Raw genomic sequence first — 22,822 nt, 5'->3', positions numbered from 1 at the left:
GAAGGGATGTAAGAGGTCATTGAGTCCTACCCACACCCACCTTCCATTCCCTTTATACTGAGGAGGAAACAGAGACCCACATGGGTTAAGTGACATCCAACACTACGCAGATGGTAAGGATTCCCCCAGTGCTATAACATCTAATCCAGCACTTTCCTTTGTACCCCAGTGTTTCCCAAGGCATTTATCATGAAATAATGTGTTGCTTATAACAGTCTATGTTGGTACCCATCCAGGGATATACTAGAGACAACTTGAACTAGCTTGTGAGAGGTTTGCTAAATTTTCAGTGTGAACATTTATACTTCTGAAATCAGAAAATGCTATAAATTAGGATTAGATGTACTATTTTGTTGATTTGTCTACACTTAAGAAAGTGATGGAGAAAGTGTTAACATGCAGATTAAATTTCAAAGTGTATCCTGTGTACATTTTTGGGAGGAAGGGAGAACTGGATGTTAAACATTTATCAGCATACCCCTGTACCTATCCCTCAGTAAGATACATGAGAGCAAAGACTGTGTTTTGTAAATGTTTTGCTTTCCCTTATCCTCCCACAGTATGCTGCACATAGTAGATGCTTAATAATTATTTATTGAATGACTGAAAAATGATCTTATCTCTTCTTGCCTGGATTATTGTTTTTGTTATTTTTCTGTATTAAAATACAAAACCAAAAATGAAATGTACAAAAATATTAAGACAAAATTTTTACCAATACATTACATTTTTAAAAATCATGTGTTTCCAAACATATCTTTGTTCCTTTCCCCTTCCCAGAGAACCATTATTTATTACAAAGATGGTCTTGAAAATTACTTCAGCAAAGCTGTCCACCACATTTAAAAACTCTAACTTCATCTGTATTCTTCCACACCCACAGTTCTTCACTCTTTCAAAAAGAGGGAAGTGCTTTTTCAAACCCTTTCTTTGGCGCCATTCTTTTTTCACAGCATTCATTTTTAATTCATTTGTTGTTCTTTCCATTTAAATTGCTGTGGTCACTATGATACTCTTCTGATTACAGCTACTTCATTTCAAATCAGTTCATATAATTCTTCCCACACTTCTCTTTCTCATATTAATCATTTCTAGAAGCACAGCAATATTTCCTTACATTTATTTATCACAACTTATTCAACCATACTCTATTTGATGGGCATTTACTTTGTTTCCAGCTCTTTACTGCTGCATAAAGTACTACTATAAATATTTTGGTATATATGGTGCCCATCTTTTTATCATTGACCTCCTTGTGTCATATGTCTAGCAATGGTATCTCTGGGATGATAGATATGGACATTTTAGTCACCTTCTTCCCATAATTCCAAATTACTTTTCAGAATGGTTAGCTCAATCCACAGTTCCGCCAGCAGTATCATCTGGACTATTGCGATAGCTTCCTAATGGGTTTTTCTTCCCCATGCCCATCCATCCTCCATATAGCTGCCAAAATGATTTCCCTAAAGTGCAGATATAACCATTTCACTCAACAACTCTACAAACTACAGTGGTTCTTTATGATCTCTAAGATCTAAAGTAGACTCCTGTGTTTGGAATTTAAAACCTTTCGTAACATCTCTACACACCTATCTTTCCAGTCATATTATGTATCAGTAACCTTCATGTACATTTACAGTCTGACCAAACTGGCTTTATCTCCTAGTTCCATGATTTTTACATTGGGTATTTCCTGTCCCTGGAATCCACTCTGTCCTTACCTCCATGTCTTAGAAACTGTAGTTTCCTTCAATCCTCAATTGAAGGGCTTCCTTTTATATGAAACCCATCCTGATTCTCATAGCTACTAGTGACTCACCCTCCCTGCCCCCACTGCCACAACCATCCTGTATCTATTTTGTATATTCCTGTGTTCTGGTCCACTCTCTAAGAGTCAGGTCCCTCCATTTTGCCCTCTACGTTCTAGGGGTGCTCTTGAAGGGTTTGGGGTACCTTTTCTCTAATGTAATCAGTTCTTGCTACCATTGGTTGTATTTTCCCCTGAGGTTAGTACCTCAGTATTTCATTTACAAAGGATATAGGCTTTGAAACTATAACAAAAACAAAAGGACGAACTTTTCCTAACCCATCCCCCAAACCTCATGTTCATATTCTTCCTTACCTCACCTCCATCTCTGGACTGAGGGGTAATGAGTTCACATTTAGCTATGTTTTTATGTGATATTCATCCCATCATTGTTCAAATGCATTGCATCAGTTGGGTCCTTGTCTCAGCTAATGCTGGGTAGGTTCTGAAGGCCATTCCTTATCCTTAGGGTACCGAAGCTGAGCTGCCTAAAAACACTCAGACTTTAGGACACTGGGATGCTGGGACATCAGGATGCTCACTCCTTTGAGCTTTCAAAACTCATAAAGTTGGGAGTCTCCAATAATTTTATCTAAAATGGAAAAGAATAAATGTTAGTAGGCCATACATTGAGAGACGATACTGGCTGTCACTGGATGTGGTCAGCAAAGGAGATGCTGAAGGGACTTAGGTCAGGAGTGTGGTCACTGGTACCTTTTTCATAATAATAACAACTTGCATTCATATAGTCCTTTAAGGCTTACAAAACACTTTGTAAATATCATTTCATTTCCTTTGCATAGAAAATAGGTGCTTTTATTGTCCTCATTTTATAGCTGAAACTGAAGTACAGAGATGTTAGGTGACTGACCCAGGGTCATACAGTTTACAAACATCTGAAGCTAGGCTTGGACTCAGGTCTTCTTGACTCCAGGTACAGAATTTCTCCTTCTAGCTGCCTTTTGCAGGTATTTCTAGTTCTAGTTCTGTAGCCAACATTATGGTGGGCTTAGCGGACTTGAACTAATCATACAATGACTATGCTCAAAAATTTCGAAGGCATTTTTATTATATAGCATCACCATTTTTCTGGAAGCAGATTTTCTTTATCAGAAGAAATATCATCAGAGGCTTTTGTTCATGAACCAGTCTCCACTACTTACCTATATATGTACTCGATGGCAATAACTTTCACCTTCATCTTTGTATGCCCAGAGCTTGACACTGGCACAACTGTTTAATTTATGCTTGTTGATGGATTGATCTGGTTAATATAAGGGATTGCACATGCACATGCATGGCAAACATGTATGTACACACGTGTACATGTGCACACACACATTGCTCAATATGTTGGTGTGATATAAGACTTTGTGATGGTATTTCTGTATCAGCAGACCTATGCAGGGTCACAGAGTTGGTGGCTGCCTACATGTTATGCCTTGAAAGAGTCCCAAATACCTGCCTCACCCCAATAGCTTCCCTTTCACCATCACTTCAACGCATGAAATTCCCACCAGAAGAGATCCTCCTTTATATTACTACATTATTCCTGGAAAGTCTACTGTTAAAACGCAAGTCACCTGGGTAAGTAACATGTTAATACATTATCATTACATTACCAGAGAAAGTAGTGACTACCTAGGAAAAAGAGTTTGCTGACTTGGATTATTATTGACCTTTCCTCACGTGTACTTATTGGCTTCTTGACTAGATATAAATTACTTAAGGCTAACTAAGGTATCTCCCAGGGAGGGATGTGCATATAAGCTCCCAAATTGTTAAATTTTCATTGTGAGAATTAATTTCAGAAACTGGCAATGCTACAGATCAGGGCCTGGTTTATTGTCTTGTTGATTATCAACAGTAATGGAGAAAATGCTAATAATACAGATTAAACTTAAAAGTATGTTGTGGGCCAAGATGGTGTAGGACAGAAGTACTCAGCCAAGCTCTCCTAACATTCCCCTCTAAACCACTTAAAAATAATGCCTCAAATGGAATTCTGGAATGACTGAGCCAACAAAAGGTCAGAGTGAGACATTCTTCCAGCCCAAGAAAACACAGAAGGTCAGAAAGAAAGATCTGTGATATGAGGGAGGAGGTTGATCTGGAATTCATATGATGAAACATTAGTGGTGGGAGTAGGAGGCAGTGACAGAAGTAGCAACATCTTTGGGAGCTCTTAAGTCAGAGATGACAAGGGAACCTGGCAGTTGAGGAGGAGAAGATTGAGGAAGGACCTCCTCATCCTCCCATGCTGGGAACAGAGCTCAGCATTAACATAAAGTTCAAAATCAAGAAATGTGCTGGAAAATGAGCAAACAACAATAAAAAAGAACCTGACCACAAAAATTATTATGGTCATAGGGCAGATCTTAAGGTACAAATCCAGAGGAAAATAACGAGGTCAAAACAACTACAAGTAAAACTTCCAAGAAAAAAAAAGCAAATTGAACACAAGCCTAACAAGAATTCCTAGGACAGTTCAAAAAGAATTTTCAATATCAAATAGGAGTGGTAGAGGAAAAATTAGGTAAAAAATATGAATGTAAAGAAATTATGAAGAGACATTAAAAGAGCTTGTTAAAAGAGGCATGAAATAACTGATGAAATCTCTAGCCCCTTATGTGAAAAATAAAAGGCAGGGGCATGGTAGAGACAGATGAGACCTGGGGGACAAAGCCTGAGTGTATGTAGCTACACTCCTTCCACAAGGTAGGAGAAAGCAGATAAGACAGAATACTTTCCACACTACTGCCTATCCACTCTACTACTAGGCTGACTAGTAGAATTTTACTAGATGGGATCCTCCTTAATCTTCATATGAATTCTTGGAACTCCTTTCTAAAACTTAATATAATAGGAAGATTGGCCAATGAACCCAGTCTTTATGAGCATGTGGAAGGTGCGATATTCATGTGGATTTGGGAGCACATAGAGATGTTCAATAGATCATTTTTATCTGCTAAACATGTGATGAATCTGATCATTTCTGTCACTTTTATTCTATATTGATGGTCTATACTCCAAAAACATTCTGCAATTTCACAACTGAGAATAGGTATTCCTGTTTCTCCACAAATTTGAGTGTCATTTAATTATTTCTGCCATTTTCATTATCTTGAGTTGATTTTTCTTTATTGTTTAAATTGCATCTCTTTTGATTATTAGTGAGATTGGAGATTTTTCCAAGTGATTACTTACAATTTGAAAATTGTCTGCCCATAGACTTTAACCATTTGTTATGTGTGTGTGCATGTGTGTGTGCATGTGTATTTCTGCTAATAAAATGCACTTTTAAAATGTCAAAAAAAAGGCATGAAAAATATTGAGGAAAAGGAAGGGCAGATAAAAGAAGGCAGTGGTCAGAAACAAAATAGAATTTAGAGGAAGGACAGGATAAAAAAGAGAGAGAAGAATAAACAGAAGAAAATAGGATAGAGGGAAATACAGTTAGTAATCGTAACTGTGAATGTAAATAGGATGAACTTACCTAAAACCAGAAACAAATTGTAGAATGGATCAGAAACCAGAAACTAATAATATAACATTTGCAAGAAACACAGTCAAAACAGACACATGCAAAGTTAAAATGAGGGGCTGGAGGAGAATCTATTATGCTTCAGATGAAGTAAAAAAGGCAGAGGTGACAATCGTGATCTCAAAGCAAAAGCAAAAATAAGCCTAATTAAATGGGATAAATTAGGAAACTACAACTTGCTAAAAAACAAACCAACCCGTAGACAATGAAATAATGTCAATACTAAATATATATGCACCAAATGGCATAACATCCACATTCTTTTTTTAATTAATTAATTTATTTTAAGTTTTCAACATTCATTTCCTCAAAATTTTGAATCTCTCCCCTCCCCCCACCCCAAAACACCGAGTATTCTAATTACCTCTACCATCAGTCTGCCCTCCCTTCTAACATCCCTTCTTTCCCTTATCCCCATCTTCTCTTTTGTCCTGTAGGACAAGATAAATTTCTATACCCCATTACCTGTATTTCTTATTTCCCAGTTGTGTGCAAGAACAATACTCAACAATTGTTTCTAAAACTTTGAGTTCCAACTTCTCTTCCTTCCTGCCTCCCCACTCATCCCCATTGAGAAGGCAAGCAATTCAATATAGGCTATATGTGTGTAGTTTTGCAAATGACTTCCATAATAGTCAAGTTGTGTAAGACTGACTATATTTCCCTCTATCCTATCCTGCCCTCCATTTCTTCTATTCTCTCTTTTGACCTTGTCCCTCCCCAAGAGTATTTACTTCTAATTGTTCCCTCCTCCCATTGCCCTCCCTTCCATCATCCCCCCACCCTGCTTATCCCCTTCTCCCCCATTTTTCTGTATTGTAAGATAGGTTTTCATACCAAAATGAGTGTGAATTTTATTCCTACTTTGAGCCAAATGTGATGAGAGTAACCTTCATGTTTTCCCTGTCACCTCCCCCCTATTTCCCTCCATTGAAAAGTTTTTTTCTTGCCTCTTTTCTGAGAGATAATTTGCCCCATTCCATTTCTCCCTTTCTCCTCTCAATATATTCCTCTCTCACCCCTTAATTTTATTTTTTTAGATATGATCCCTTCCTACTCAACTTACCCTGTGCACTCTCTCTCTCTCTCTCTCTCTCTCTCTCTCTCTCTCTCTCTCTCTCTCTCTCTCTCTCTCTCTCTCTCTCTCTCTCTGTGTGTGTGTGTGTGTGTGTGTGTGTATGTGTGTGTGTATACAATCCTACCAATTACCCAGGTACTGAAAAAAGTTTCAAGAGTTACAAATATTGTCTTTCCATGTAGGAATGTAAACAATTCAACTTTAGTAAGGCCCTTATGATTTCTCTTTCCTGTTTATCTTTTCATGCTTCTCTTGATTCTTGTGTTTGAAAGTCAAATTTTCTTTTCAGCTCTGGTCTTTTCATCAAAAATGTTTGAAAGTCCTCTATTTCATTGAAAGACCATTTTATCCCCTGAAGTATTATACTCAGTTTTGCTGGGTAGGTGATTAATCCTAGTTCCTTTGATTTCTGGAATATCATATTCCACACCCTTTGGTCCCTTAATGTTGAAGCTGCTAGATCTTGTTTTATCATGATTGTATTTCCACAATACTCAAATTGTTTCTTTTTAGCTGCTTGTAATATTTTCTTCTTGGTCTGGGAACTCTGGAATTTGGCTACAATATTCCCAGGAGTTTCTCTTTTTGGTTGTCTTTCAGGAGGTGATTGGTGGATTCTTTCAATATTTATTTTGCCCTCTGGTTCTAAAATATCATGGCAGTTTTCCTTTATAATTTCATGGAAGATGATGTCTAGGCTCTTTTTTTTGATCATGGCTTTCAAGTAGTCCCATAATTTTTAAATTGTCTCCCCTGGATCTGTTTTCCAGGTCAGTTGTTTTTCCAATGAGATATTTCACATTATCTTCTATATTTATTTTGGATGTTTGGGATACAGAAGCTTTGACTTTTATGTCTTTCCTTGATGGTAAGCATTGTTTTTCCTCATCTGAAAGGATGGGAGAAGATATCTGTTCGCCAAGGAAGTGACCTTCTATAGTCTTATTTTTTCCCCATATTTTTGGCATTTTCCAGACCAGTTACTTGACTTTTGGGTCCTTTGTCAAGAGTAGGGTATATTTTGGGGATCTGTAAGATCTCAGTTCCTCCAAGGTGGCGCAATCAAGCCTGTACACTGGTCTGGGAGCAACAAGAAACTTTTGTGCCCAGAATCTGTGAGCAGTAGAATTTCCTCTCCCCAACCACCTTAACTCCAGTTCCACGAAGCCAGCACTGGGGGCTGAGATTCAGATGAGCTGACCAATTACCCCAGGAGCTTTAGGCAGGGGCAGGGCCACCACACAGGGTTCAGTTCCCCCAGGGGCTTTGTGATTACGCCTTCAACAATGGATGTAGGCTGCTGCCTGCCTTGGGAGCCCCCACCTGCTGCTGCCTCTGCTGGAGGCCAGAGCTATGAGGACACCCTGTTCCCTTCTCAACCAGCCAAAAAAACCTTCTCACTGACCTTTGGCACCTTTGAGTTGAGGGATCTGCACTGCTTCTGGAGATTCTGTCCCTGAAGCCTGCTTGGTCCTGCTCCTCCTGGTGCCATGAGGTCAAGGCTGGGCTGTGCTCTGCTCAGTATCCCATGAGACAGACCTTTCCTGTCCGCCTTTCAGGTCACCCTGGGTTAGAAATCTCTTCCATTCCATTGTTCTGTGGCTTCTGCTGCTCTAGAATTTGTTGAGAGTCTTTTTTTACAGGTATTTTATGGGCTGTGGGGGAAGAGCTAGTGTATATGCATCTTTCTACTTTGCCATCTTGGCTCTGCCCCTCAACATCCAAATTCTTAAAGGAAAGTTAAATGAATTATAGGAGGAAATAGAAAGTAAAACTATACTAGTGGGGGATTTCAACTTTCTCCTCTCAGAGATAAATAAATTTAACCATAAAATAAATAAGAAAAAATCAAGAAGATGAATAGAATCTTAGAAAAGTTAGATATGATAAACCTCTGGAGAAAACTGAATGGGAATAGAAAGGAGTATACTTTTTCTCAGCAGTTTATAGCACCTTCACAAAAAATGACCATGTATTAGGGAATAAAAACCTCACAATCAAATGCAGAAAAGCCGAAATATTACATGCACCCCTCTCAGACAATGATACAATAAAAATTACATTTAACTAAAAGCCATGGAAGCATAGATTAAAAGCTAATTGAAAACAAAATAATCTAAGCCTACAGAATAAATGAGTTAAAGAACAAATCATGGAAACAAGCAGCAATTTCATGGCAGCATGACAAAGACAATGGCAGCATTCCCAAAGTTGCAGGATGCAACCAAAACAGTAGTTAGGGGGAAATTTATTCCTCACAATGGATACATAATGAAACAGAAAGAAGAGAGTAATGAATTGAGCATGTAAATAAAAAACTAGAAAAAGAACAAATTTAAAATCCCCAATTAAGCACCAAAAGAGACATCCTGAAAATCAAAGGAAAGATTAATAAAACTGAAAGCAAAAAAACACAAAACACAACCATTGAATTAATAAATAAATCTATGAGCTGATTTTATTTAAAAAATCCAAATAAAATAGATAAATCATTGGTTGATATGATTTTTTTAAAAAAGAGGAAAGTCAAGTTACTAGAGTAAAAAATAGAAAGGTTGAATGTGCTCCTGATGAAGATGAAATAAAAGCAATTAAGATTTTTTAGTCATGTCTGACCCTGTGATCCCATTTAGAGTTTTCTTGGCAAAGATACTGGAATGGTTTGTCATTTCCTTTTCCAACTCATTTTACAAATAAATGAGGAAACTGAGACAGACAAAATTAAGTGACTTGCCCAGGGTCATGCAGCTAGTACATGTCTGAGGTCAGATTTAAACTCAGAAAGATGAGTCTTCTTGACTCCAGTTTTGACACTTTATTCACTGAACCACCTAGCTGCCCTTTGGCCCAATTATATGCTAGTAATACTGACAATCTTAGTGAAATGTATGAATATTTACAAAAGTACAAACTACCCAGTTCAACAAAAGAGGAAATAGAATATTCAAATAACTCTATCTTAGAAAAAGAAATTGAATAAACCATCAATGAGCTCCCCAAGGAAAAATTGCCCAGGCTCAGATAGACTCATGAATTAATTCTACCAAACATTTAAGGAACAACTAATTCTGATACAATTTAAACTACTTGAAAAAATAGATAAAGTAGTTCTGCTGAATTACTTCTATAACGTGAATATGGTTTTGACAGCTAAAGCAGGAAGAGTAAAAACAGAGAAAGAAAACTATAGGTCAATTTCCTTAATGAATATTGATGAATATTTTAGAATAAAATAGCAGCAAGGAAATTATAGAAATATATCACGAAGATCATACATTATGACCAGGTAAGATTTATACCAGGAATACAGAGCTAGTTAAATATTAGAAAAGCTATCAGCATAATTAACCATATTAATAATAATAAAAATTAAAATAATATGATTATATCAATAGATGCAGGAAAATCCTTTGACAAAATATAATATCCATTCCTATTAAAAATACTAGAAAGCATCAATTAAGCCTTTCTTAGAATGATAAATAGTATATATCTACAACCAAAAGCAAACATTATCTGTAATGGAGATAAACTTGAAGCCTTCCTAGTAACATCAGGAGTGAAGCACAGATGTCCATTATCACCATTATTATTCAATATTGTATTAGAAATGATAGCCATAGCAATAAGACAAGAAAAAGAAATTGAAAGAATAAAAATAGGCAATGAAGAAACAAAACTATTATTCTTTACAGTTGACACAATGGTATTCTCTAAGTATTGAGAGAACCCTAAATAATCAACTAAAAAACTAGTTGAAACAATAACTTCAGGAAAGTTGTAGGATATGATATAAATCCACATAAATAGTCAAAATTTCTAGATAGTGCCAACAACCCTTCAGGAAGATATAATAAGAGGAATTCCACTTAAAATAACTGTAGACAATATAAAATACTTGGGAGTCTACCTTTCAAGACAAACCCAGGGATTATATGACCACAATTAGAAACAGTTGCTCATGGATAGGTTGAGTCATTACAATTAAAAAGACAATTCTACCTGAATTAATTTACTCACTCAGTACCACACAGATCAAGCTACCAAGGAGTCATTTCATACAGCTAGAAAAAAACAGTAACAAAATTCAACAGGAAGAATAAAAGGTCAAGAATATACAGTGAATCAAGGGAAAAAAATGTTAAAGAAGGTAGCCTACCAGTTCCATATTTCAAAATATATTACAAGATGGTAAAGATCAAAATAATCTACTTCTGGCTAGGAAACAGAGTGGTGGATCAGTAGAGCAGTCAAGCACACAATACACAGCGTTAAATGACTATAGTTATCTAATTGATAAACCTAAAGATCTAAGATTTTGGGACAAGAAGTCACTTTTTGACAAAAATTGCTAGGAAAACTGGAAAACAGTTTGGCATAAACTAAGTATGGATCAACATCTCACACCACATCCCAAAATAAGGTCAAAATGGAGAAATGATTTAGACATAAAGGGTGATATCATAAGCAAATTAGGGGAGCATGGAAAAATGGACCTGTCAGAATTATGGATAAGGGAAAAATTTATGTCCAAACAAGAGAGAGAGTGGGTTATGAGAAGTAAAATAGATAATTTTGATTATATGAAATTTAAAATCTTTTGGACAAACAGAACCAATGAAGCCAAAAAGTAGAAGGAAAACATGAAACTGGGGGAGAAAATTTTCAGCAAGTTTCTCTGATAAAGGTCTAATTTCTCAAATATTTAGGGAACTGAGCCAAATTTATAAAAATAAGAGCCATTCCCCAGTTGGCAAAGAAGAAAAAAATCAAAGCTATCAATAGTCACATGAAAATATGCTCTAAATCACTACTGATTAGAGAAATGTAAATTAAAACAACTCTGAGATACCCCTTCATACCCATCAGCTTGGCTACATGACACAAAAGGGAAATGACAAATTCTGGAAGGCATGTGGAAAAAAATTGGGACACCAATGCACTGTTGGTGGAATTCTGAACTGATCCAATCATTTTGGAGAACAATTTGGAACTATGCCCAAAGGGCCATAGAACTGTTGATACCCTTTGATCCAAAAGTACTCTTCCTAGGTCTGTATGCCAAAGAGATCAAATAAAAGGACTTGTTTTTTTACAAAAATATGTATAGCAACTCTTTTTTGTGGTGGCAAAGAATTAGAAATTGAGAGAATTTTCATCAGTTGAGGAATGGCTGAATAAGTCGTGGTATATGATGGTGATGGAATACTATTGTACTATAAGAAATGACAAGCAGTATGGTTTTAGAAAAACCTGGGAAGACATATGAACTGATGCAAAGTGACCTAAGCAGAACCAGGAGAACATTATACACAGTGACAGCAATACTGTAATGATGAACAACCATGAATGACAACCGATCAAGACAACTATCCAAGATGATTCCAAAGGACACATGATGAAAAATGTTATCCACCTCTAGAGAGAAAGAATCAATGAAATCTGAATATAGGTTGGATGCAGGACCAAGGGATGTTCTAGGGTGAGAAGGTCATAGGTGTTGGGGGAACTTCCAGGATAAGAAGGTAGTTGAGGTAAGTCTTGCCCAAGATCATGTGACTATAAATGGTAGAGATGGGATTTGAACTTAGGTCACCTACTTTCGAATCCATGGAGCCTCCTCTGCATACCCCAATCTTTACTAGCTTCTCTGGACTATTATAATGGGTATCTAATTGTTCTAAATTTGTGGCAGCAAGGTGGCACAGTCTATAGACTTCTGGACCTGGAGTCAGGAAGACTCATCTTCCTGAGTTCAAATTTAGTCTCAGATAATTGCAAACTGTGTGGCCCTGGCCAAGTCACTTAACCCTCATTTTCTCATCTGTAAAATGAGCTGGAGAAGGAAATGGCAAACCACTCCAGTGTCTTTGCCAAGAAAATTCTGAATGGGGTCATGAAAAGTTTGGATATGAGTGAAATGACTAACAACAATTTTCCCAAATATTTTAGCTTTATTTCCCCTACATGATGAGAGAGGCTTGCACTCCTTTTGTATCTTCCATACTACTGGGTACAAAGGTTGTGATTAATAAATATCTGCTGAGTGCATGAGTGATGGAGGGAGCTGCTGGAAATGCCCTTTATGCACTTTGCAATTTTCTGCTGGGTTCCTTCCTAGGAAAACCATCTAGGGTTTGAAGTTACCTGTTGGTGTTGGTTTATACAGGAGTTTAGGGGATGGTTCAGGATGGCAAAAATAATGGTTGAATCAACCAGTCATGGGACTAAAGAACCTTTCCTTCAGTCCATGGACTGCGGTAATGTCATCTCAAGAGGGAAGATTTGAGCTTGGACTCCAGGGCTGCTAGGTAGGTAGAGTAAGTGCCTACCTATGAAACATGACTTGAGGGAACCTGAAGGCCTTCCTGTACAAAAATATCTGTCATTTCTGACCCAACCCTTTTCCCTTACCTGGTAGAGGAGTCTGAGTAGGTAGAGAGTCACTACTAGGTAGAGTCACTAAGTAGATAGTCAAGGTGAGGTAATATTATCGCAAGAAGGCCACTGTTAAAATGAAATCAGGTCAAGTTGTCAAAAAGCATTTATGAAAGTATTACAGATAAAAAATATGGCAGAATCAGTTTGACTTGAAGGAGCTCATCATGTAATAGGGGAGACATGTGAACATCTATGTACAAACAGGATACAGACAAGACAAATTAGAGATAATCTCTCAGGGAATACACCAGTACCGAGAGATATTAAGAAAAACTTCTTTCAGAAAGTTAGATTTTTAACTGAGACTTGAAGGAAGAAGCCAGGGAAATCAGGAGTCAAAGGAGGTTGGGTGGGATGTGCTGGATGAAAAGATCGAATGCCTGGGATACAGGATGCAGCCTCTACAAGAAGGCAGAGATGGATGGGACCTTGAGTCATGGTAAAGTGGAGCTACGTAGATGACATTGCACTTTTTCCTAGGCTTGGACTTCTGAAATAACCCAAGGAAGTTTGTATTCCTGTGTGTGGGGTGATACTACTTCCTCCCTCCTACATCTTCCTTTAAGAAAGCTGCAGGGACAGATAAGGAACTCAGCATCTCCCCTGAGATAACTCTGAAGATGTACCCAGGGTCCTCTTTCTCTATTGTTAATATTGACCAGTAAGTTTCATAGAAACATGTGACCTTGGTGAATCGATAGGGTCTCATACTGCCTTCTGAGTCTATTACAATCAAGCTATGCTGGCCTGATTTTACATTTCCTGGAACATGACATTTCATTTCTCATCTCTATGCTTTTTCAATGGCTCCCCTCCTCCCTCTGGTTCTCTGGCCCTTCACTTGGACCTCTTAGTTTTTCTAGCCTTCTTCAAGACTCAACTCAAACACTGTCTTCTGCAGGATGCCTTTCTTCTCCCTTTCCCCTCCCTCTGTACCCCGCCCCCCATTAGCCTTCTCCTTTTCAAATTACCTTTATCCATTCTGAAGATGTCTTGGATGCACCTATTGACATGGTGTTTCTCCTATTAGACTGTGAGTTCCTTGAGGACAGTGGATATGTTTTTCCCTCTCTTTGTATCCCCAGTGCTTAGCACAGTGCCTGGTGTACATGGTAAGTATTCAATGAATGCTTATTGACTGACTGACTGCCTGACTCCCGTCTGGGAAGGGCTGCTTATGTCATGCTTACTATCTGGAAGTAAAGATTACTCGGTCACCAGATATGCAACATTTACCAGAATGACCTTATCCTGTTTGACATAGGAAATGCTTTCTCTGTTTCCTCATTCTTAACCCTTCCAGGAGTCTTCATGAAGCATATTGTGAACTCCACCCTGTCCTCAATTTTTCCTTCTTTCTTCCTCTTTCTCCACTCTTTGTAACATCTTGAAGTGTTCCTCTCTTGGGAGTTTTCCCTCCCCAGAGGAGACTATTGGCTCCCTCTGTATCCACAAGACACCTGGGCATATGCAGGCGTACCTCATTTTATTGCGTTTTGCTTTCTCGCATTTTGCAGATAAAGTTTTGTCTTTTTAAATTACAAATCGAAGGTTTGTGGCAGGCCTGTGTCGATCAAAGTGCCATTTTTCCAATAGTGTGTGCTCACATTGTGTCTCTGCGTCATATTTTGGTAATTAAGTATTTCAGACTTTTTCACTATTATTATATCTGTTGTGGCGATCTGATAGGCAATCTTCGATGTTACCATTTTAGTCATTTCTTAGGGTGTCACAAACAGCACCCATATAAGATGGTAAATTTAATCAATAAATGTGTGCGTTCTGACTGCTCCATAGATCAACCATTCTCGCCTCTTTCCTTGTCCTCGGGCCTCCACATTCCCTGAGATACAACAAAATTGAAATTAGGCCAGTTGATAACCCCACAATACCCTCTAAGTGTCCAAGAGAAAGGAAGAGTCAATTTATGCGGCAAACTTTATTGTTGTTTTATTTTAAGAAATTAGCACAAGTCAACCCAACTTTCAGCAACCACTACCCTGAACAGTCAGCAGTCAGCAACATTGAGGAAACACCCTCCACTAGCAAAAAGGTTACAACTCACTGAAGGCTCAGATGATGGTTAGCATTTTCTAATAATGAAGTATTTTTTAACTAAGGTATGTACATTTTTTAAAGAGATAACACTATTACACATTTAAGAATAATAGTATAACTTTTATATACACTGTGAAACCAAAAGCTTAGTCTGATATGCTGTATTGCAATATTCACTTTGTGACAATGGTCTGAAACAGAACCTACAACATCTCCAAGGTATGTTATCAAGGCTTATGCTCTTGCCCCACTGCAGTTTCCAGGGTGTTGAAAACCAGTGGAGCAGGTGCTGACCTAGAAGTCCATCGAAAGGCCTGAGGTCAGGGGCCTTAGCTGGTACTCCCACAAAAGGGAGAGACCTTATTTTGAATGAGAAAGCCACAAAGGCAGCAGAGGGTTGGAGGTGTGTGTCTACAACTGCAGGTCTGTGAGATGCTTATTAGTCAGTAAGTGTTTATTAGATGCTCACTATGTGTCAGGCACTATGCTAAGTGCTAAGGAGACAAAGAAAGGCAAAAACACAGTCCATTTTCTCAAGGGGCTTACATTCTAGTAGAGGAGACAACAGGAAAATAAGTAGGGACGTACAGGATATGTAGAGAGAGGATGGAAGTGAACCTAAAAGAGGACGGTGTGAGTGTGCATGTGTCTATATGTTTGTGTATGTGGCGGGGGGGGAAGGGGAGAGAGAGAGAGAGAGAGAATGTAAGCTTCTCCATTAGATTGTAAATTCCTTAAGCACAGGGTCTTTCATTTGTCACTTTTTGTATACCCAGAACTTAATACATGTGGTAGGTGCTTAATAGATGTTTCTTGGTTGATTGGTTTTAGAATCACTATATCATAGGATTTAATACTAGTTCCCAACTTGGAGAGCATTTTTTTTCCAAGCTCCCCTTTTTATAGATGAGGAAATAAAGGTCCAAAAGGGTGTAGTAGTCGCTTGCTCAGGGTGAGTCTGACAGCCTATAAAGCAGAGCTGGGGTTTGAACCCAAGTCCCTTCCCAACTGCAGATCCAGCAGTTAAAAGATTGTTCCCTTGGAGTCAGGAGAGCTCTGGGTTGGAATTCCATCCTGGACATTTGTTAATTGTTGGACCTTCCTCTCCCTTTGTCAAAACTTCCTTTGATGACGACCACCATGAAAGAATTGAGTTGGGCCTTGAAGGATTGGGGGTTGGTGGTGCAATTGAGAGAAAAAGGAAAGTGAGAAAAAGTCTTCCCATAACTTTGATCTTCCCCCCATACCCACCTCTTCTGTCCCTTCCCCACCAACAGACCCTCAGTTGTTCTGGGACAAAGGTCTGACGGTGTGGCTTTTGCTGTGGTCTGACTCTGGAGAAGTTTGTTTCCCCAATCTGAAAGCTTGGCACCCCTCTTCTTCCTCCCCCATTTCCAGACATCAGGGATTTGGTAGAGGAGAAGAGCAAATGTAGCACTCCTCCCCACCCCACCGTGCTAAAGTGAGAAATATGTCCATTCTTAGAACTGTCATATAGCTAGAGTCAGGAAGACCTGAGTTCAAATCTTACCTCAGACACCTGACACTCACTAGCTGTGAGACCTTGAGCAAGTCACTTAACCCCAATTGTCTCATCCTGGGTCATCTCCAATCATCCTGATGAATATCTGGTCACTGGATTCAGATGGCTCTGGAGGAGAAGTGAGGCTGGTGACCTGCACAGCCCTCCCTCACTCAAAACAAACCCAAGTGCAAGTCATGTCATTATTTCTCTGATGGCATGGTCTTCTTCGGCAATGAAGGATGAACACATACATACACACAGCACCTAGGTGCCCCTTTTTGATTATTCTTGTTCAGTCATGGCTGACTCTCTGTGACCCCATTTGGAGTTTTCTTGGCAAAGATACTGGAGTGCTTTGCCATTTCCTTCTCCAGCTCATTTGACAGATGCCTAGATATGTGTTATCTTCCCCTATTGGAATATAAGATCCCTGAGGGCATGAACTCTCTTCAATTTTTTTTTAAATTCCCAGTTTTTAGCACCATACTTGGCACATAGCATGTACTTAATAAATCCTCCGTTCATTCATTCATTCACTCGTTCTTTCATTCATGTCACTCTTGGCCCTAGAGAAGGAAATCTATAGCTCCTTCCCTTGAGTAGAGAGGTGTGGGAGAGAAGTATGAATGTTGAAAGTTGCATATAATGTGACATCAGATGAGATCACTGTGTCAGTTGGATTTATTTAATTGTTTTTCTTTGTTTTAAGGAAGGGCTCTTTGGTAGGGAGGAGTTCATGTTGTGAAATGACTACAGTGTTTAAATCAAAAGACTGATAAAACTTTTTTTAAAAATTTAAAGAAAGATCTGATAGCACCATCGGAAAAAGAGGAGAAAAACTCAAGATACAGAAAGGCACAATCATTTGTGGATGTGGCCAAAATGGGGATCTTTTTTGCTTGACCATGCGTATTTCTTCCAAGGGTTTTCTTTCTCTTTTTTTTTTTCAGAAGAGGAAAAGAGAAAAAAAAATATTTGTTAATTGGACAAAAAAAGAATGAATGGATAGGATTTTAACAACAGAGACTGAGGTATGGACAGGATGATCTAGGGGAATCTGCAGACTCAAAGACTCTGGGCAAAGGTACAATGTGAGAAAAGATACAGAGATGGGACAGTCAGTGTTCCACTTTGGCTGAAGCCTTGGCTAAATGCGAAAAAAAATTTGAGACAAAGCTGTTAAGGGTAGCTCAACCTTTAGATTCTGAAGGCCAAGATCCTGGTTTCTGGCTTCATTCATTGTGTGAGTGAAGGATTTTGAGCCAGGGAATATTATGATCAGAGTTGCATTTCAGGAAATTTAATCTGCCAGGACAGTAGAGAGGTACCAAGGATAAGTGTATAGAGAGGCAGTCTTGGTGTCAGAAAGACCTGAATTCAGGTCTTGCCTCTGACACATGTTATCTGGGTAACCACAAGCAAGCCTCTTAATATCTCAGTGTCTAATGACGCATTCTGAGATTATAAACTATATAGGGGCGTTATGGTATCAGTGGACCATCAGGTAGGAGGATTTGGAGGTCAAAGAGATGAGAGGCAGGAAGACCAGTTAGGAAACAAATCTTCCTTTTGCATAGGCTTGAACTTGTGACACCCTTGTGCAAAAATTTTCAGTGGCTCCCTATAGTGCTTACACTCTTTTGTGGCATTCAAAGCCACTATGATCCAGTACCACCTTATCTCCACATGCTTTTCACATTCCACTCTCCTTAATCTCTGTATACCAGCCAAACTGGGTTATTTTCTGGTCACTTAACATGACTTGTGCTCTCCTGTATTACTTTATACAGTTCTCAGTGTCAAAAATATCCTCCCTGCCCTTTGTGAATCATACCCACCCAATTTTTTTTTGCATTTTATTCTTTTATAAAATTTTATTACTTATTTATAGCATTATTTTCTTTTAAATTTCCAAATTCTCTCCCTGCTTTCCACCCCCTCTTATACTCACTGAGAAGGCAAGCAGAATGATATCAACTAGTTATACATGTGAAATCAAGCAAAATATATCTCCATATTAATCATCTCACAAAAAAACCAAAAAAATCAGGAAAGAAAGTGAGAAAATGATGTTTCAATTTGCACTTAGAATTCGTCAGTTCTTTTTCTGGAGGTTTATATCACTTTTTATCCTGAGCCTTTTGGAGCTGTCTTGGATCATTATATTGATCAGAGCAGCCAAGCTTTTCACAGTTGATCTTCATCACAACATTATTGTTTCTATATGCACAATGATCTCCTGGCTCTTCTCATTTCATTTCCCATCACTTCATATGGGTTTTGCCATGTTTTTTTTCTAAACCCACCCCCCTCATAATTTCTTATAGCACAGTAGTACTCTATCACAATCATATGTCACAACTGGTTCAGCCATTCCCCAGTTGATGAGCATCCTCTCGATTTCTAATACTTTGCCACCACAAAAAAGGCTACTATAAATATTTTTGTACAGATGGGACTTTTGGGGTACAGATCTCGTAGTGCTATTGCTGGATATGCACAGTTTTATAGACTTTGGGGCATAGTTCCAAATTGCTCTCCAGAATGATTGGATCAGTTCACAATTCCACCAAAAGTTTATTAGTCTACTCATTTTCCCTCCTCTTCTCCAGCATTTGTCATTTCTGAAAGATGCAAGGTAGTACCTCAGAATTGTTTTAATTTGTATTTCTCTAATCAATAGTGATTTAGAATATTTTTATATGACTATTGATAGCTTTGATTTCTTCTTCTGAAAAGTGCCTGCTTATATTCTTTAGCCATTTATCAATTGTGGAATGGCTCCTATTTTTATAAATTTGATTCAGTTCCCTATATATTTGAGAAATATATGTATTTTTATCAGGGAAACTTTTTTTAATATTACTTCATTTTCATGGTACCTATTATAAAAATGTAGTTTTCCTAATTATCTCTTTTAATTAGGTCTATTTTGGCTTTTGATTTTTTTTTTTTTGCCTTTTTATTTTTTTGCTTCAACTATATCATAATAGATTCCTCTCCAGCCTTTTATTTTAACTCTCTGTGTCTCTGTTTCAAGTATATCTCTTGTAAATAACATATTGTTGGATGCTGACTTCTAATCTGCTCTGCTGCCTACTCCCATTTTATGAGTGAACGCCTCCTATTCACATTCACAGTTATGATTACCGTGTATTTCCCTCTATCCAAATCCCCCCTTATCTCTTTTCTCTCTCTTTTTATCCCCTTGCTCTTCAAAAGCCTGTTTTGCTTTTGACCACTTCCTCCCTTAATTTACCCTCCTTTTTATCATTCCCCCCCTTTTCTCTTATCCCCTTCCCCTCTTATTTCCTTATTGGGTAAGATGGATTTCTATATCCAATTGAATGTGTATATGTAAATTTTCCTCTTTAAACCAATTCCAATGAAATTGAGGTTCAAATATTGTCCACCCCACCATTTTCCCTCTGCTATAGAAAATCTTTCTTGCAAGCCTCTTTTATGTGAGAAAACTTTCTCTATTCCACCTTTCCCTTCTCTTGTCTCCCGCTGCATCTCTCTTTCTCACTCCTTCATTCTTTTGCTTGTTCATCTTTTTGGAGATTATCCCTATATAAAAGACTTACACTTATTCCCTTTGTCTAGATAGACTTCTTCTAACTGCCCTAAAAATGATAAAGCTCTTAGGAGTTACATGTATCATCTTCCCATATAGGAATGTAAACCATTTAACCTTATTGAGTCTCTTATGAATACCTTTCATGTTACCTTTTTATGCTTCTCTTGAGTCTTATGTTTGAACGTCACATTTTCTATTCAGCTCTGGTCTTTGCATCAGGAGTACTTGAACATACTCTATTCCATTAAATATCCATTTTTCACCCTGAAGGATTATTCTGGGTTTTGCTGGTTAGATTGTTGGTTGTAATCTTAGCTCCTTTGTGTTCCAGAATACCATATTTCAAGCCCTATCATCCTTTAATGTAGAAGCTGCTAAATCTTGTGTGATCTTGACTTTGAATTATTGAATTATTTCTTTCTGGCTGCTTGCAATATTTTCATCTTGATCTGGGAGCTCTGGAATTTGGCTCTAACATTCCTAGGATTTTCATTTTAGGATCTCTTTCAGCAGATGATTGGTGAATTCTTTCAATTTCTATTTTATCCTCTGAATGGAAGATATCAGGGCAGTTTTCCTTAATGATTTCTTGAAATATGATAAGCAGGCTCTTTTTTAAAAATTGTGGCTTTTAGGTAGTCCAATAATTCTTAAATTATTTCTTCTTAACCTATTTTCTAGGTCAATTGTTTTTCTGGTAAGATATTTCACATATTCTGATATTTTTTCATTCTTTTGACTTTGTTTTATTGTTTCTTGATATCTTGTGGCGTCATTAGCTTTCACTTGCCCAATTCTAATTTTAAAGGAATTATAATCTTCAGTGAGCTTTTGTACCTTTGCTCATTTGGTCAGTTGTGCTTTTTAAGGAGTTCTTTTCTTCAGTGAATTTTTGTTCTTCTTTTGCCTTTAGGCTAATTCTGTTTTTTAAGTTGTTATTTTCCTCAGTATTTTTTTAAGGGTAGCCAACTTGTATTAGTTTCTCTTGAAAATGCAGACTAGGGAGAACAGAAGTCACTTAAGTTGGTGGCACATTTGCACTCTTTGAAAAACAAGGAATAAGATCCCTGGATGCCAAACAGATGTAACCCCCTCCATGCTAACCCTCCCCTTAAAACACATTAATTTAAATTGATCCAATTTCAACATATGCCCCAATGCTTCAAAAAATTATAGCTGCTTCTAGAGAGAGAAACATTTACTGACAAAATTAAGAAGATTATTAGTTCTGGCTCCTCAATCTTCAGAAAAAGAAGGGGAAAAAAGTCAGGAGAATCATTTAATTTGCAAAGTTTGGGTTGTTTGTTTTTATTACAGCAGGTATAGATCTGGAAGATTCCTCTCCCAAACAAGTGTGATACCCATGTGTTCAGCTTGGCAATGTGAAGAGACACATTGATTTTGGTGGTGAAGGAAAATCTGCCAGACTTGATCAGTCTGAATGAACTGATTCCTAGGCTTTTTGTTCATTTCTCCTTTGGTCTTGTCTCAAGTGGCTTTCCAAAGTCCTTCCCATGAAACTTGAGACCAATGGCTTTTTCAATCTTGCCCAAGACCTGGTCATTAGGAATGGCCCATCCACACTCATAATCAGCAATAACTTGGGACTTTTCATTTATTTTTGTGACCAGATTCTTCTGTGTCATTCCCTTGCTCTGCTGACCCTGTTGAATTACTTTGCCCACTTCTAGAGTGACCCTGTCATGGTGAAGTTCCTCAGGCATTCGGTCCAATTTGGCTGTATTCTTTGTGATGGAGTCACAGCCCATTTCTTGGGAGTCTCCACATCTTCTCCTCTTCTCTGAGTTGCTAAGATGGCTTGCATAGACTTGGCCTGAGCCACTGTGGGCCCTTCTTGCACAGCACCATCATGGTGTCCCAGTTGCTCTTGGCCATAACAGGGGTATGAGGAAGGAATCTCCACTTTTGGGGAAGCTGGACTTGGAGAGTAATGCAACACTCCTCCCTCCTTGATCACTTGCTACTCTCCTCCTTCTTCAGTATTTTTTGCATCTCTTTTTACCAAGATATTAATTTTCTTTTCATAATTTTCTGTATCATTTTCATCTCTTTTCCCAGTTTTCCCTCTAACTTTTTTATCTCTTTCTTTACTCTTCCAGGGATGCTCATAGGCTTTGGGTCTAATTAGCATTTTTCTTTGAAGCTTTGTTTGTGGCTGATTTCATGTTATTGTCTTCTTCTGAGTTTGTATCTTGGGCTTACCTGCCATCACAATAGCTTTTTATGATCAAGTTACTTTTCTGTTGTTTGCACATTTTACCATTTGCACATTTCCCTATTTCTTGTTTTTCAACTTTATGTTAAAGTTAGGCTTTGCTCACCAGAGAGTGAGGAGACACTGTCCCAAGCTTCAGACTTTTTCATGCTGCTATTTTCAGAGAGAGTTCAGGGAATCTGCAAATTTTCAGTGCTTCCAAAGTGATGTGATTCAGGAAGAGGTGTGGTCATTGCTCTCCTGGTCTGTGCTCTGGTTTTTACCTTGGAAGAGCCCTAGCTCCCCTGTAGCTGCACACACTAGCATTCCTCTTGGACCTGGAACTGTGACCTGGAACAATTTAGGGGCAATAGAGTTACCAATCAGTGTCAATTGCACCCAGTGCAACTGTAATCTCTTTCTGTAATCTCTTTCTGACTAGTTGTCCAACCCTGCTTACAGTCTCCAGACCAAGAGCTCCTGAAGATGCTACTGCTATTGCTGTGCCACTTCCTAGTCCCACCTCTGATGTGCCTGCTCTACTCTTGGCTGGCTCCTACCTCAGTGTCACAGA

General features: G+C 38.2%; 1 protein-coding gene and 1 pseudogene across 2 annotated transcripts in view; one reads left to right on the top strand and one right to left on the bottom strand.

Moving 5' to 3' along the window:
• Nucleotides 1-22,822, top strand: part of PLA2G4E (phospholipase A2 group IVE) — a 122,422-nt gene that overhangs the window by 478 nt on the left and 99,122 nt on the right. The window lies entirely within an intron of this gene.
• On the bottom strand, nt 21,500-21,929 carry LOC140514160 (endothelial differentiation-related factor 1 pseudogene; annotated as a pseudogene).

This window comes from Notamacropus eugenii, chromosome 7 (assembly GCF_028372415.1).
Source record: "Notamacropus eugenii isolate mMacEug1 chromosome 7, mMacEug1.pri_v2, whole genome shotgun sequence".
Taxonomy (NCBI): Eukaryota; Metazoa; Chordata; class Mammalia; order Diprotodontia; family Macropodidae; genus Notamacropus; species Notamacropus eugenii.
The sequence above is the reverse complement of the archived record's forward strand: the minus strand, read 5'-3'. Positions and strand labels throughout refer to the sequence as shown.